Here is a 13,546-nt window from a genome sequence, read left to right as displayed (position 1 = left end):
AGAACAGCTACTCGGGGGCGGGGCTGAGGTGGGAGAATCACTTGAGCCCAGGAGGTCGAAGCTGCAGTGAGCCATGATCACCGCCAATGCACTCCAGCCTGGGTGACAGAGCAAGACCCTGCCTCAAAAAAAAAAAGAAAAATAGAAAGAAAATCTTACAGTGACTTGAAAACTAACATGAAATTTTCTAAAGTTCCTTTAAGTAGAAATATTTTTAATATAAAATATTTTTAAATAAAGTAAATTAAACATAATAAATTTAAAAAGGGAATTATGATGTTAGCTGTGGGCTTGTAAAAAAGATAAATAATAAGGGTCGGGCACAGTGGCTTACACCTGTAATCCCAGCACTTTGGGAAGCCGAGGCGGGCAGATCACCTGAGGTCAGAAGTTTGAGACCAGCCTGGCCAACATTGTGAAACCCAGTCTCTACTAAAAATACAAAAAAATTAGCCAGGCATGGTGGCACATGCCTGTAATCCCAGCTACTCAGGAGGCTGAGGCAGGAGAATTGCTTGAACCTGGGAAACGGAGCTTGCAGTGAGCCCAAGATCACACCATTGCACTCCAGCCTGGACAACAGAGTGAGACTCTGTCTCAAAAAAAAAAAAAAAAAAAAAAAAGATAAATAATAAAGGAATGGGAAAAGGATACTATATAGATGCCAAAATAAAATCAGTGTGGCAATATCAATACCAGACGAGATAGATTTTTTCCTAAAAACTGCAATGGCAGTGAAACAAACAAACAAAAAATAAGTCAGTGCATATATCCATCTCAATGGTTGTTTCTCAGTTTGGCATTTACAGCTGTCAGCATTTGAATATCAGGACCCATTTCTAACTGGAAAATGGAATGGTGTTTGAGAACAGTTCCTTTCATATATGGGCATCTGAGAAGAACTGCTGTGCTGAGAAATAGAGGTCAATTCAATCTGAACAGATTCCATGGAACAGATTCCATTTGGGAACATGGAAAGAATATTTTAAAATAATACAACAGCTTTGACTTTTGTTTTAGCAATTTTTCTCTTCTCCATGGGACAATGGGTCTTTTCATTTAACTTTACCAAGGGGGTGGGGGAAGAGAGAGAGAAGGAGATTATTCTGTCTTAGCTACAGGTTCTTCTAAGCATCATTGTTGCAAGTAAATCGACAGGCGAGTAGAATTCCCTCCAGAGCCGGAACTGTACGCTGTGGTCCTTGAGACGAGAGGCCTGGTTCTATACACCTGCGTGACCTCACCTAGGTAACAGCTCTCTGGGCTTTAACTAGTCATCCATAAAATAAGAGGCATGGCCTGGGAGCCAAGTTTCTTCATCTAAACCAGACCATTGGCAAGATCCTGCTATCCTGAAGAAGGTGGCAAGATCCCCCCTCCAGTGGCAACCCCACCTCCAGACAAAAAGAGAAAGGGGACAGGACACTAATATTTATTAAGTGTCTGGATGGGCTGGCCAGCGAACTGGGCATTTTGCACAGTATCCTCTCATTTGATCTCCACAGTCATTCTGTGAGGTGGATGAGTTCCAAACTTGACGGATGGAACACTAAGATTACAGGTGGAAAGACCGCTCTGAGGCCTCAGAGCTCGTTAACTGGCAGAGACAAGATTGTACCCTGGCCCCTCTCAGGCAGTCAGTCTACTGTTAAGAATAAGATTTTCAGGCCGGGTGTGGTGGTTCACGCCTATAATCCCAGCACTTTGGGAGGCCAAGGAGGATGGATCACTTGAGGCCAGAAGTTCGAGACCAGCCTGGACAATGTGCTGAAATCCCATTGTAGCGGGATTTTTTAAGGAATCAGAGAGACCAATGGGGTTGAGGAGGATATTTATTATGTAAGTGCACTGGCCCAGTCAGATTAACATCCAAAGGACTGAGCCCTGAACAAAGAGTTAAGTTACTTTTTAAGCATTTCATGGGGTGGGGGGAGATCTGTTCAGGAGGAAGCATATTACAGGAGCAAGAAACAAAGACAATTGTTCAATTAATTGAGAGACATGCATTACATCATTTCTTACTTTCCAAGGAAAAACATGTTTTACGATTTGAGTTTATCTGTCTAGTGACCTTGCAGCTGCACAGCTAGAGAAACAGGGTCTTCACAACGCCTGGGAAAGGAGGAGAGATAAGGCTCACTCGCCACAGAAAAACAGGCAGTTAATTTTTAAAGGACTCCGGCTCTTTCTCTTTCTCAGGGGGAATTGACTTTTCTTGTATACAACTGAGTTTCTGCTTACACATTCTTTAATTTCTTTTAATTCCTGTTCCACCATCTCTACTAAAAATATAAAAATAACCCGGGCATGATGGTGCACACCTGTAACTCCAGCTACTTGGGAGGCCGAGGCAGGAGAATCGTTTGAATGCAGGAGGTGGAGGTTGCAGTGAGCTGAGATGGTGCCACTGCACTCCAGCCTGGGTGACAATGCGAAACTTGGTCTCAAAAAAAAAAGAAAGAAAGATTTTTCTAATAATAAATTCTTAGACATCAGGCTCAATAGTTTTGCCCAAGATCTCTCTGTCAGCATACCAGGTATGCACACCAACTGTTCTACGTTCACAGAGAATCATACAATACTAGAGCTGCGTGAATCTCAGGTGTACCTTCCTGTCTTCCGCCTAATCCTGGAATCCCTGGCAAATGGGAAGACACCTGGTTAGGACTCAAGGCCATCCACGATCTTCAGGCAGCTCTAAATGTCAGACCTCAGTTCTCCACGATGTTGACCTGATGCTGTCTGTAACTTCCACCCAGTGGTGCAGGCCTGCTTGCCAATTCAGCCTGTCCAGACACAAAGTCATCTTTTCCTCAAATCCTTTCATGGTCTTGCTAACCACATCCGCCCAGCCATCCAGACCAGAAACTTGGAGCCAGCCTCCACGTGTCCTCTGCATCCTCAACACATTTGTAAATGGATAAATTCTGGTGTTCCCGCCTCTGTACGGCTCCCCTGTCCAGGCCTCCTGACGGTTCCCACTGCTGCAGCGAACGTTCTACCCTCACCCTTTCTCAATCAGACTCCCAGGAGCCTCAGAACTGCCCTCCGTGCCTTGGGTCCCTCACCTACTGGCCCTTCCTTTGTTGTTCTGAATCGGCCTGTGGCCTCACTGTGCAATGTTAACATTCAAGGCCCTCCTTGACTGACCACTGCCCACCTCTTGGACCATGACAGCCCCCTACATCCACCCCAGCCTCCCCATTAGGGCTTGAAGAACTCAGACTCTTGTCATGGTGGGGCACCTCCATCCATACCGTCCCTTGCCCTGAAATGTCTACATTCTCCATTCATTGAAATTGCATTCAGTCCTCAAGCCTCAGCTCACATGTCACTCATGCTGTAAAATATTCTCTCGTTTTTCTAATGAGAACTGATTGCTTCACAGACCCCTGACAATGGGTTTGTTGTCTGATGCAGCACACACCTTGTCACCTCTGTTTGCTCCTTGTGCTAGGTACCAAATTGTGTGAATAATTTTTTTAAAAAATTATTAATTTGAACAAACATATGTATTGATCTTTCATTAATTAACAAAATATTAGTTGAGCAAAATGGCCCTGGTTCTGCATCCAAAAAGTACCGAAGTCAAGCCCATGTCTTCCTCTACATACTATGTTTGCCTGAATGTAGGGGACTGTAATAGGAGGATAATGTCTTCCTTCTTCTTCTTCTTCTTTTTTTTTTTTTTGAAATGGAGTTTCGCTCTTGTTGCCCAGGCTAGAGTGCAGTGGCGTAATCTCGGCTCACTGCAACCACCATCTCTTGGATTCAAGTGATTCTCCTGCCTCAACCTCCTGAGTAGCTGGGATTACAGGCAACTGCCACCATACTCAGCTAATTTTTTGTATTTTTAGTAAAGATGGGGTTTCACCATGTTGGCCAGGTTGGTCTTGAACTCCTGACCTCAGGTGATCCACCCGCCTTGCTCTCCCAAAGTTTTGGGATTACAGGCGTGAGCCACCATGCCCGGACTTCTTTTTTTTTTTTAAGACAGAGTCTTGCATGCCCAGGTTGGAGTGCAGTTGCACAATAATGGCTCATTATAGCCTTGACCTCCCAGGCTCAAGCGATCCTCCTGCCTCAGCCTCCCCAGTAACTGAGACTACACCAGTACCACCACATTTTTGTATTTTTTGCAGAGATGGGGTTTTGCCATGTTTTCCAGCTGGTGGCGAGCTCCTGGGCTCAATGATCCTCCAGCTTTGGCCTCCCCAAGTGGTGGGATTACAGGTGTGAGGCACTGTGCCTGGCTCCTATTTTTCCTGATTGGAAGACCCCACATACAATTTCTTGGTCAACTTGAATACTTTAAAGGATACAGATGAAATATCAAGTATCTACTTATAATAATATATCAATTTAGTCAAAAAACATATTTAAAACATTTTGTTATAAAATAACATGTTAATTTAGAAAAACTGCTTTTTTCATTTTATAAATGTTCCATAAAACAATGTTTTCAAATGCCTTACCTGCCTCTCTAACATCAGTTTTTTTTTTTTGTTCTTTTTGGTTTTTTTTTGGTTTAGTACTCAGCAGTCATCCCGAAATCCTGGGTGAGACTGCATGGAAATGGAAGCTATGCATGCTAACAGCAACCAGGCACAGGTCATGGGGCCTTACCCCACACACAGTTTGGACACTCACTGTCTCCAGACTTCTTGAACACAACACAGAAATAAACTTCTTTCTTTAACCCACTGTCATTTCATTTTTTCTGTAACTTGCAGCTGAACGTAATCCTAACCAGTAGACTGTTTTTAAGTCTCTCCTAATGAACGCATTTGCACCAGTGCTAAATACAATCTTCCCTTCCTGAATTTCTGCAGGTTGAATTGCATTTATGACAATTGAGATATGGGTAGGTAATCACTCTCTTTCAAAATGAAGTGTAGGCCAGGAGCAGAAGCTCATGCCTATAATCCCAGCACTTTGGGAGGCTGAGGTGGGAGGATCACTTGAGCGCAGGAATTTGAAACCAGTCTAGGCAATAAAGTGAGACTTCGTCTCTACAAAAAAAAGAATTTTTTTTTTTTGAGACTCAGTTTCGCTCTTATTGCTCAGGCTGGAATGCAATGGTGCAATCTCAGCTCACCGTAACCTCCACCTTCCAGGTTCAAGCGATTCTCCTGCCTCAGCCTCCAGAGTAGCTGGGATTACAGGCATGCGCCACCACACCCGGCTAATATTGTATTTTTAGTAGAGATGGGGTTTCTCCATCTTGGTCAGGTTGGTCTTGAACTCCCAACCTCAGGTGATCTGCCTGCCTTGGCCTCCCAAAGTGCTGGGATTACAGGCATCAGCCACCGTGCCCGGCCCAGAAAAAAAAAATTTTTTTTAATTAGCTGAGCATGGTGGTACACACTTATAGTCCCAGCTACTCGGGAGGCTGAGGTGGGAGGATTGCTTGGGCCCCAGGAGGTTGAGGCTGCAGCGAACTATGATCACGCCACCGTGCTTCAGCCTGGGTGACAGAGAGAGACCTTATCTCAAAAAAAAAAAAGGAGAAGTGTGAATGGAAACAATCTCAATAGCCCTGTACAATAGCACAGAAAAACTGTGGTGTGGCGATACAATGGGATATTACACAGCAATAAAAAATAATTAATTATGGCATATGATAACATGAGAAATTTACAAATATAATATTGAACAAAATAACATTCAAAAATGGATAAAATATATCTACAATCATAGGAATCGGGATTTTGGTTATACTTGGTTTGTTAGTGCACAGAAAGAGCCTGAGGGGGGATTCTGGTTGCTGGCAGTGTTCTATTGATCACAATGCTGGTTACACATGGGTTTATGGCATGAAAATTAATCCAGTTGCATCCTTGATTAGTGTACTTTTTTGTATGTATACTTCAATAAGAAGTTTGTAGGCCAGGCGCAGTGGCTTAAGCCTGTAATGCTAGCACTTTGAGAGGCCAAGGTGAGCAGATTGCTTGAGCTCAGGAGTTCGAGACCAGCCTGGACAATACAGTGAGACCCTGTCTCTACAAAAAATACATAAATTGTTCAGGCGTGGTGGCTCATGCTTGTAATCCCAGCACTTTGGGAGGCCGAGGCAGGCAGATCACCTGAGGTCGGGAGTTCGAGACCAGCCTGACCAACATGGAGAAATCCCATCTCTACTAAAAATACAAAATTAGCTGGGCGTGGTGGTGCATGCCTGTAATCCCAGCTACTTGGGAGGCTGAGGCAGGAGAATCACTTGAACCTGGGAGGCAGAGGTTGCAGTGAGCCGAGATTGCGCCATTGTACTCCAGCCTGGGCAACAAGAGCGAAACTCCATCTCAAAAAAAAAAAAAAAAAATACAATAATTAGCCAAGCGTGGTGGCACATGCCTGTAGTCTCAGCTACTTGGGAGGCTGAGGTGGGAGGTTGGCTAGAGCCAAGAGGCAGAGGTTTCAGTGAGCTAGGATCATGCCACTGCACTCCAGCCTGGGCAACAGTCAGACCATGTCTCAAAAGAAAAAAAGAAAAGTTTGCTTAAAAAACAGGCAAATACTCTACACAGGTCCAGAGAGCAAAATAAAAATAAAAGATAAAGCAAGATAAATTTACCTATGGTGATAGAAGGTAAAATAGTAGTTGCCTTAGGGGAAGATGATAATGTATTTGGGGTTCAAAGGGGGCTATGGCTGCAGATCTTGGGGGCAGTTACAAGGCAGTGGAGAGGGCTCACTTGTAAAACTCCACTGAGATTTCCCTTATGATTTGTGCACCTTTTTATATGTTCCTCTGATTTAAAAGAAAAAAACTAACTTAACAAATAAAGTGTGCAGTTCCAGGCTCTATTGCCCTCAGGTCCTTCCACCAACACAGGAACTGAGAGACCTGAGAGCTGTAGCAGAAATTTTGAAGAGTTTAACAGGTGTTCTCTCTTGAGTGGGCCATTGTGCATATATGTGCACATTCTGGAAGGGGGTGGTTATTAAGAATGAGGCAGCCCAGGCAGTCACTATTTGGAACTCCTTCTCAGGTCCTGTGGTAGGCAGAATAATTGCCCTCCAAAGATGTCTACATCATAATTCCCAGAAGCTGCGAATATGTGATGTTAGATGGCAAAGGGAATTGAGGTTGCTAATCAGATGACCTTAAAAAAGAGGAGATGATCCTGGATTATCTAGGTGGGCCAATGTAATCACAAGTGTCCTCAAAAGTAGAAGAGGGGCCAGGCGCGGTGGCTCACGCCTGTAATCCCAGCACTTTGGGAGGCCGAGGTGGGCAGATCACAAGGTCAAAAGTTTGAGACCAGCCTGATTAACATGGTGAAACCCCATCTCTTCTAAAAATACAAAAATTAGCCAGGCAGGGTGGCTCGCGCCTGTAATCCCAGCTACTCAGGAGGCTGAGGCAGGAGAATCGCTTGAACCCAGGAGGCAGAGGTTGCAGTAGCCGAGATCGCACCACTGCACTCTAGCCTGGGCAACAGAGCAAGACTCTGTTTCAAAAAAAAAAGTAGAAGAGGTCAGAGCATGATGACTCATGCCTATAATCCCAGCACTTTGGGAAATCAAGGCAGGAGGATTGCTTGAGCCCAGGAGTTGAAGATCAGCCTGGGCAAGATAGAAAGACCCTGTCTCTACAAAAAATGAAAATTAAAAAAAAAAAAAATCTAGCCAGACATGGTGGCACATCCTTGTAGTCCCAGCTACTTGGGAGCCTAAGTGAGAGGGTCACTGAAACCCAGGAGACTGAGGCTTCATTGAGCCGTGACTGCACCACTGCACGACAGCCTGGGTGATAGAGCAAACCTTGTCTCAAAAAAAAAAAAAAAAAAAAAAAAGGATAAGAAGAAGAAAGCAGAAGAGAGATCTGAAGGGTGGCAGTGAGAGAAAGATGCAGCCTGACATTGCTGGCTCTGAAGATGGAAGCAAACTAAGCAATATGTGCAGCCTCTGGAAGTTGGAAAAGGCAGGGGAACAAATTCTCCCTGCTGACACCTGGATTTCTAGCCCCATGAGAACCATTATAGAATTGTGGCCTCCAGAACTGTAAGATAATAAATCTGTGTTTTAGGTCACTAAGTTTGTGCTAACTTGTTACAGCAGCAATAGGAAACTAGTACAGACACCGTCTGGGAATTTCAGGAGGTCAAACGTCACTAGAGTGATTTGCTTCACAGAGATCTTGCTCTGGACGTGGGGGCATTTTTTCTATTTCAGTAGAAATGGAGGAGGAGAAGCAGCTAGAAAAGTCGACAAATACTGTTGATGGAGAAACAGAGACTGTTCTAAGGGCCAAAGTGGAGGGTTACTGGCCAGGTGTGGTGGCTTACGCCTGTAATCTCAGCAGTTTGAGAGACGGAGGCAAGAGGATCACTTGAGCTCAGGAGTTCAAGACCAGCCTGGACAACATGGCGAGACCCTGTGTCTATTAAAAAAAGTTAAAAAAAAAAAACCGAGAAAAGAAACAAATGTGAGGGTTACTTAAGGGGAGGAAGAAAGCCCAAAAAGGACAGGAAGGAGCCACTTCTGAACTGAGTTTCAAGAAGCCCTGGGCTGACAAATGGAGATTTGATCCACAGCTCTGGTCTTGAGCTTTTGGTCTTTAAGACATGTGAAAACAGCCGGGCGTGATGGCTCATACCTGCAATCTCAGCACTTTGGGAGGCTGCGTCAGGTGGATCATGAAGTCAGGAGTTTGAGACCAGTCTGGCCAATGTGGTGAAACCCTGCCTCTACTAAACATACAAAAATTAGCCAGACATGGTGTTGCAACTTGGGAGGCTGAGGTAGGAGGATCGCTTGAACCTGGGAGGCAGAGGTTGCAGTGAGCAGGATTGTGCCACTGCTCTCCAGCCTGAGCAACACAGAGAAACTCTGTCTTGGGGAAAAAAAAAGAAAGAAAGAAAAAAAAAAGAGATGTGGAAACAAACTCACCTAACTGGGAGGGTACAGGGAGAAGCCCTAAACAGCAGTAAGCTAAAACTCTTTGATTTAGATCATTTTCTCTAATATTCTAATATTTCTTTCTTTTTTCTAAATAGTTTTTCTTACCATAATGCCCAATCTAATACTCTAATATTTCTGGCAGATAGAATAATATGTCAAAGATATCTATGGCCTAATCCCCAGAATCTGTGACTGTTGCCTTACATGGCAAAAGGGACTTTGGGCCAGGTGTGGTGGCTCACGCTTGTAATCCCAGGACTTTGGGAGGCCAAAGTGGGCAGATCACCTAAGGTTAGGAGTTCGAAACCAGACTCGCCAACATGGTGAAACCCTGTCTCTACTAAAAATACAAAAAAATTAGCCAGGCATGGTAGCTCATGGCTGTAATCCCATCTATTTGGGAGGCTGAAGCAGGAGAACACTTGAACCTGGGAGGTGGAGGCTGCAGTGAGCCAAGATCACACCACTGCACTCTAGCCTGGGCAATAGGGTGAGACTCTGTCTTGATTAGCTCAGATTTTCTAGGTGTGGTTTTGTAAGAGGGAGACAGGAGAGTCAGGATGGAGAGGAGCGTTGGAAGATGCGGTTACTGGCTTTGAGGATAGAAGAAGGAACCAGGAGCCAAGAAATGCAGTCAGCTTTTAGAAGTCAGAAAATGAAAGACATGTTCCCAAGAGCCTACAAAAGGAACCACAGAGCCCTGCTGACACCTTGATTTTAGCTCTATGAAACCCATTTCAGAGTTCTGAACTTCAGAACTGCAAGATAACGACGTTGGGTTGTTTTAAGCCACTATGTTTGTGAAATTTGTTATAGCAGCAATAGGCAACTAATACAACAACATAAAATAACTACAGGGTATCCCCATGGGCAGTGAGCCCCACTTTCCATAAGTAGATGAAGGTTTCTCTGACAGTACTTTTAGAATAACTTTCCAAAAATGTTAGCTGATCCACCTGCTCAGCCACTGATTTTTACATGCAGGTTTTTTGTGAAATTTTCCGTTTCAATTGACTCACTTTGAGTACTTTACACCCTTCACACACTGTTGGATAAATTCACACTAATTAGTTCATTTAACCCTTACAACAACCCTATGACGTAGTATAATGCCCATTTGACAGATGACATAACCGAGGCTCAGACAATAATGGTAAGTATAACTAACAAATATCAATCATTTATTCTGAGCTAGGCATTGAACACATGTTAACTAATTTAATTCTCCCAAAAAAATCTATTCTTCATTTACAGATGAAGAAACAGATGTCAGGCACAGAGAGTCTAAGTAACTTTCTAAAATCTTTGCAGGTATGAGGGACTGGAACTGGAACCCACGTCCTTCCGGTGCCAAGAGCAGTGTCCTTTGGGTTGTACCCCAACTCCATCTTATCCATGTCAAAGCCACTGTCATAGTCACTACCACCAATTACTGACAATAGCCCAGGCCTCTGGAATTCGGCCCAGGCCTACCATTCCATCTGAGCTCCCTTCAGGCAGTGGTGGCTGTCTGCCGAGCCACATGGCAAGGTTCAAGGATGACCTCATGGGTTGAAGCTCCAAGTGGCAAGTGGTCCCTTGGAAGGACCTCCCTGGCACAATTCACTAGCAATAGCAATGGCATTCCCCATTCTCCCCTTGGTATATGTTCAGCCTCCCTCTTTCCCTGGCCCTCCTGAGTTATCTTCCCATATGCTTTAAACAGGGGAGTCCTCCATAGCTTCCCTAGAAGACAGGGAATCCCTAGAAGCAATGCTCCTGCATGTGCTACAGACCAGAGGGCAGTGAGTGCCAGGGACAGCATTAGAGGCACTCTGCCAACTTGACTGGTCTTAAACCTCCCCCACTCACCTCTCCCACTGCTTGTCCAGCCCCACACCCAACACCTTGCTCAGGCCAGTGTTACACCCATCACTCCCTCTTCGACCTGCTTTTCCTGAGGCCTAAGCCTGTCACTCCCCCTCTTCCTCTCCCCACCTCATGCCTTGCCTTCTCGTAGGTGCCAGTCAGAACTGTTTCTAGATAAACTGTAGAATTTTTTTTCCAGAACCTCCAATGGCTCTCTTATTTCAAAGAGCAAACATCTCTCCTTTTCTTTAAATCTCAGGCCACACTTTTAACTACCTTTTTGCTAAACAAAGACCTATGGTACTCGCTGATAAGAGCTTAGGGCACAACAGCTGCTTGAGGGTGTTTCAGATTCCGACTCTGCTTTGACACCTCTGACAAGCAAGCTCAGGCCTTGGTGGCCCTGGGTTGCCTGGGTCTGCACTCTGGGAACAGGGAACCCCAGAGCCCCGATTTATAGAAGACAGTGTCCTGGTAACTTGGGGGTCTGAGATTGAATTCTATTGGCAGAAATAAAAGTAAAAAGTGTGGACAGACAGGAAAATGCAAGGTGAAGAGCCACAAGCATCTCGTTCTGCACAGAGGATTCTAAGCACCCAGTTTCAGGGACTGAGAGGAAACATTCCAGGCCATAAACCCATCTTGGTATTTTGAAATGGTTTTATGAGGTGGTCCCTTTGGAAGCAAGCAGGGAGAACTGCCCCGGTGTGGACTCCTGCATGGCAATACCAGCTGAATACACATGGCTTATCTGCTACCCTCACGTATCCATGGAGAGCCTCTCTTTCTGAACTGGGGAAGAGGTGCATTCACTGCTCATAACAGCTCCTTGCTATTTCTGGAAAGACAAGCAATTGAGCTCACCTAATCTTAGGATGCTCCTGGAAATGTTCTAAGGACTTAACTTGCTATATCCTTTTTTTTTTTTTTTTTTTTTTTTTTTTTTTTTTTTTTTGAGATGGAGTTTAGTTCTTGTTGCCCAGGTTGGAGTGCAATGGCACGATCTCGGCTCACTGCAACCTCCGCCTCCTGGGTTCAAGCGATTCTCCCACCTCAACCTCCCGAGTAGCTGGGACTGCAGGCATGCGCCACCACGTCTGGCTAATTTTGCATGTTTAGTAGAGACAGGGTTTCTCCATGTTGGTCAGGCTGGTCTCCAACTCCCGACCTCAGGTGATCCGCCCGCCCCGGCTTCCCAAAGTGCTGGGATGACAGGCGGGAGCCACCGCGCCCGGTCGCCAAATCTCACTTAATCCTCACAGCTCTGTGGGTATTACCATCCTCATTAGACAGATGAGGAAACTGAGGCTTACAGTAGTTGGTTACCTTCAAGTTGGGTACCTAACTTCACAGCTGAGGTTGAAACCCAAGCAGGCTGACCCGAGTCTCTGCTCTCGACCATTCCTTAAAGGCCGATTGTAAGTGTGCTTGGTGCAGATGCATTGTGGCTTCCTGACTTATGACTAATTGAAACTTGGTCAATTGGGTTCGTTCAGGGTGGGTGCGAGTGTCCCTGAGGAGAGCACCTTCCTGTGTCTCCAGTCCTGGACACCCTACCAGGGACAGTCCCCATTTCTCTGTCCTCTCCCCAAACGGCTCCAAACTGTTCTGGGGTTTCTAGCAACTACCACAAAATGCCTTCCCCTTTCTCTCCCTCTTCCATAATATAGGGAAGCTGGAGGTTTAGCTGCCATAGAGAACCCAAGAACAAAATCCAGATGACACGGGCATGAAAATACCAGGTTCCAAAGAGAAGAGGGAGCCATCGGCTGTCCGTGGAATAGGAATCACCCCGCATACCCACTCAACAGGTCTCCCTTTCCCCGGGTCGCAGTGGCCAGGGTCTGGGCGTCCCCGCTGAGGGCCACAGCGCCTCCACGGGGCACTCCGGGGCGGCTGCGGCGCGGCTTGACCTGCGCAGGGAGCGCGCCCAGCTCTCCCGGCCGGGGTGGCGGGACTTCTCCCGCCGAGGGGTCGGGCAGCGCCTCCCTCCCTCTCCCGCTGTCCTCGGAGGGGTCGAAGGCGCCGGGGCCCCGGGGCGCTGGGGGCCGCAGTGCGGGCCTGGGGAGGGCGCCTGCGCGTCGGGCAGCCAGAGCTCGGTTTGTCTGTCGGTGGGTCGGTCCGCCTGCACCTCGGGGCCGCCCGGCCGCGCAGAGCCGGGGAAAGCGCGCCGCGCTCACCTGCAGCCGCCGGCGCCTGGGAAGCGAGGCAGGAGCGCAGTCACCCGGGTCTTTCTCGTCGGCCTCTTCGCCTCGCCGAGGGCCGCTGCTCTCCTCGGGAATCGCTCGTGGCAGGCGAGGACGGAGCCCCAGCCTCTGCCTCTATCTCCGCCGCCGCCGCCGCCTGCTCCAAGTCCCATCCCAGAGCGCTCCCCTCGCTCGCTGGCTGCCTGGGAGGCGCTGGGCAAGGGCGGGCGGCTGGGGAGGCGGTGCCGCGGCGAGGGTGGGGAGCGGGCCGGGCGGAAGGAGGGGTGTCCTCTTTGGGGATGGGGAAGGCGCGGAGAGGGAGCGGCGGCAAGGGCGGCCCTACCCTGCGGGCAGCCCCGGGAGCTGGGCACTCTGGCGGCGCGCCCTTCCTGCTGCCACCTGGCTCCTCTCTGTCCGTGCCTGAGCCCAGGCGGGCATCCGACTCCAGGGGTCGGGAGCCGCAGGCTCAGAATACAGGCAGCTCTGGGGGCCTGTCGGGGTGGGAGTTCGGGGAGGGGGTCTTCTGGGGGAAAGGAGACACGGCAGGAATCATATCTAGAACTTGGGGTCATGATCTGCGGGATGCACCCACTGATGACGGGGAT

The 13,546-nt window shown here is 47.3% G+C and overlaps 1 protein-coding gene across 4 annotated transcripts in view; it reads right to left on the bottom strand.

Moving 5' to 3' along the window:
* The window catches only part of MATN2 (matrilin 2), a 168,349-nt gene extending 155,185 nt beyond the window's left edge, over positions 1 to 13,164 (bottom strand). For 2 of the 4 annotated variants that reach the window (XM_073018239.1, XM_073018238.1), the window contains exon 1: positions 12,936 to 13,164. The gene's annotated coding sequence lies outside the window, so the exon portion shown is untranslated. The remainder of the gene's footprint in view (positions 1 to 12,935) is intronic. The other 2 variants (XM_008001170.3, XM_073018237.1) reach the window with 1 other exon arrangement.
* Between the last annotated feature and the right edge of the window lie 382 nt (positions 13,165 to 13,546).

The sequence above is a fragment of the Chlorocebus sabaeus genome, chromosome 8 (assembly GCF_047675955.1).
Source record: "Chlorocebus sabaeus isolate Y175 chromosome 8, mChlSab1.0.hap1, whole genome shotgun sequence".
In the NCBI taxonomy this organism is placed as follows: domain Eukaryota; kingdom Metazoa; phylum Chordata; class Mammalia; order Primates; family Cercopithecidae; genus Chlorocebus; species Chlorocebus sabaeus.
The sequence above is the reverse complement of the archived record's forward strand: the minus strand, read 5'-3'. Positions and strand labels throughout refer to the sequence as shown.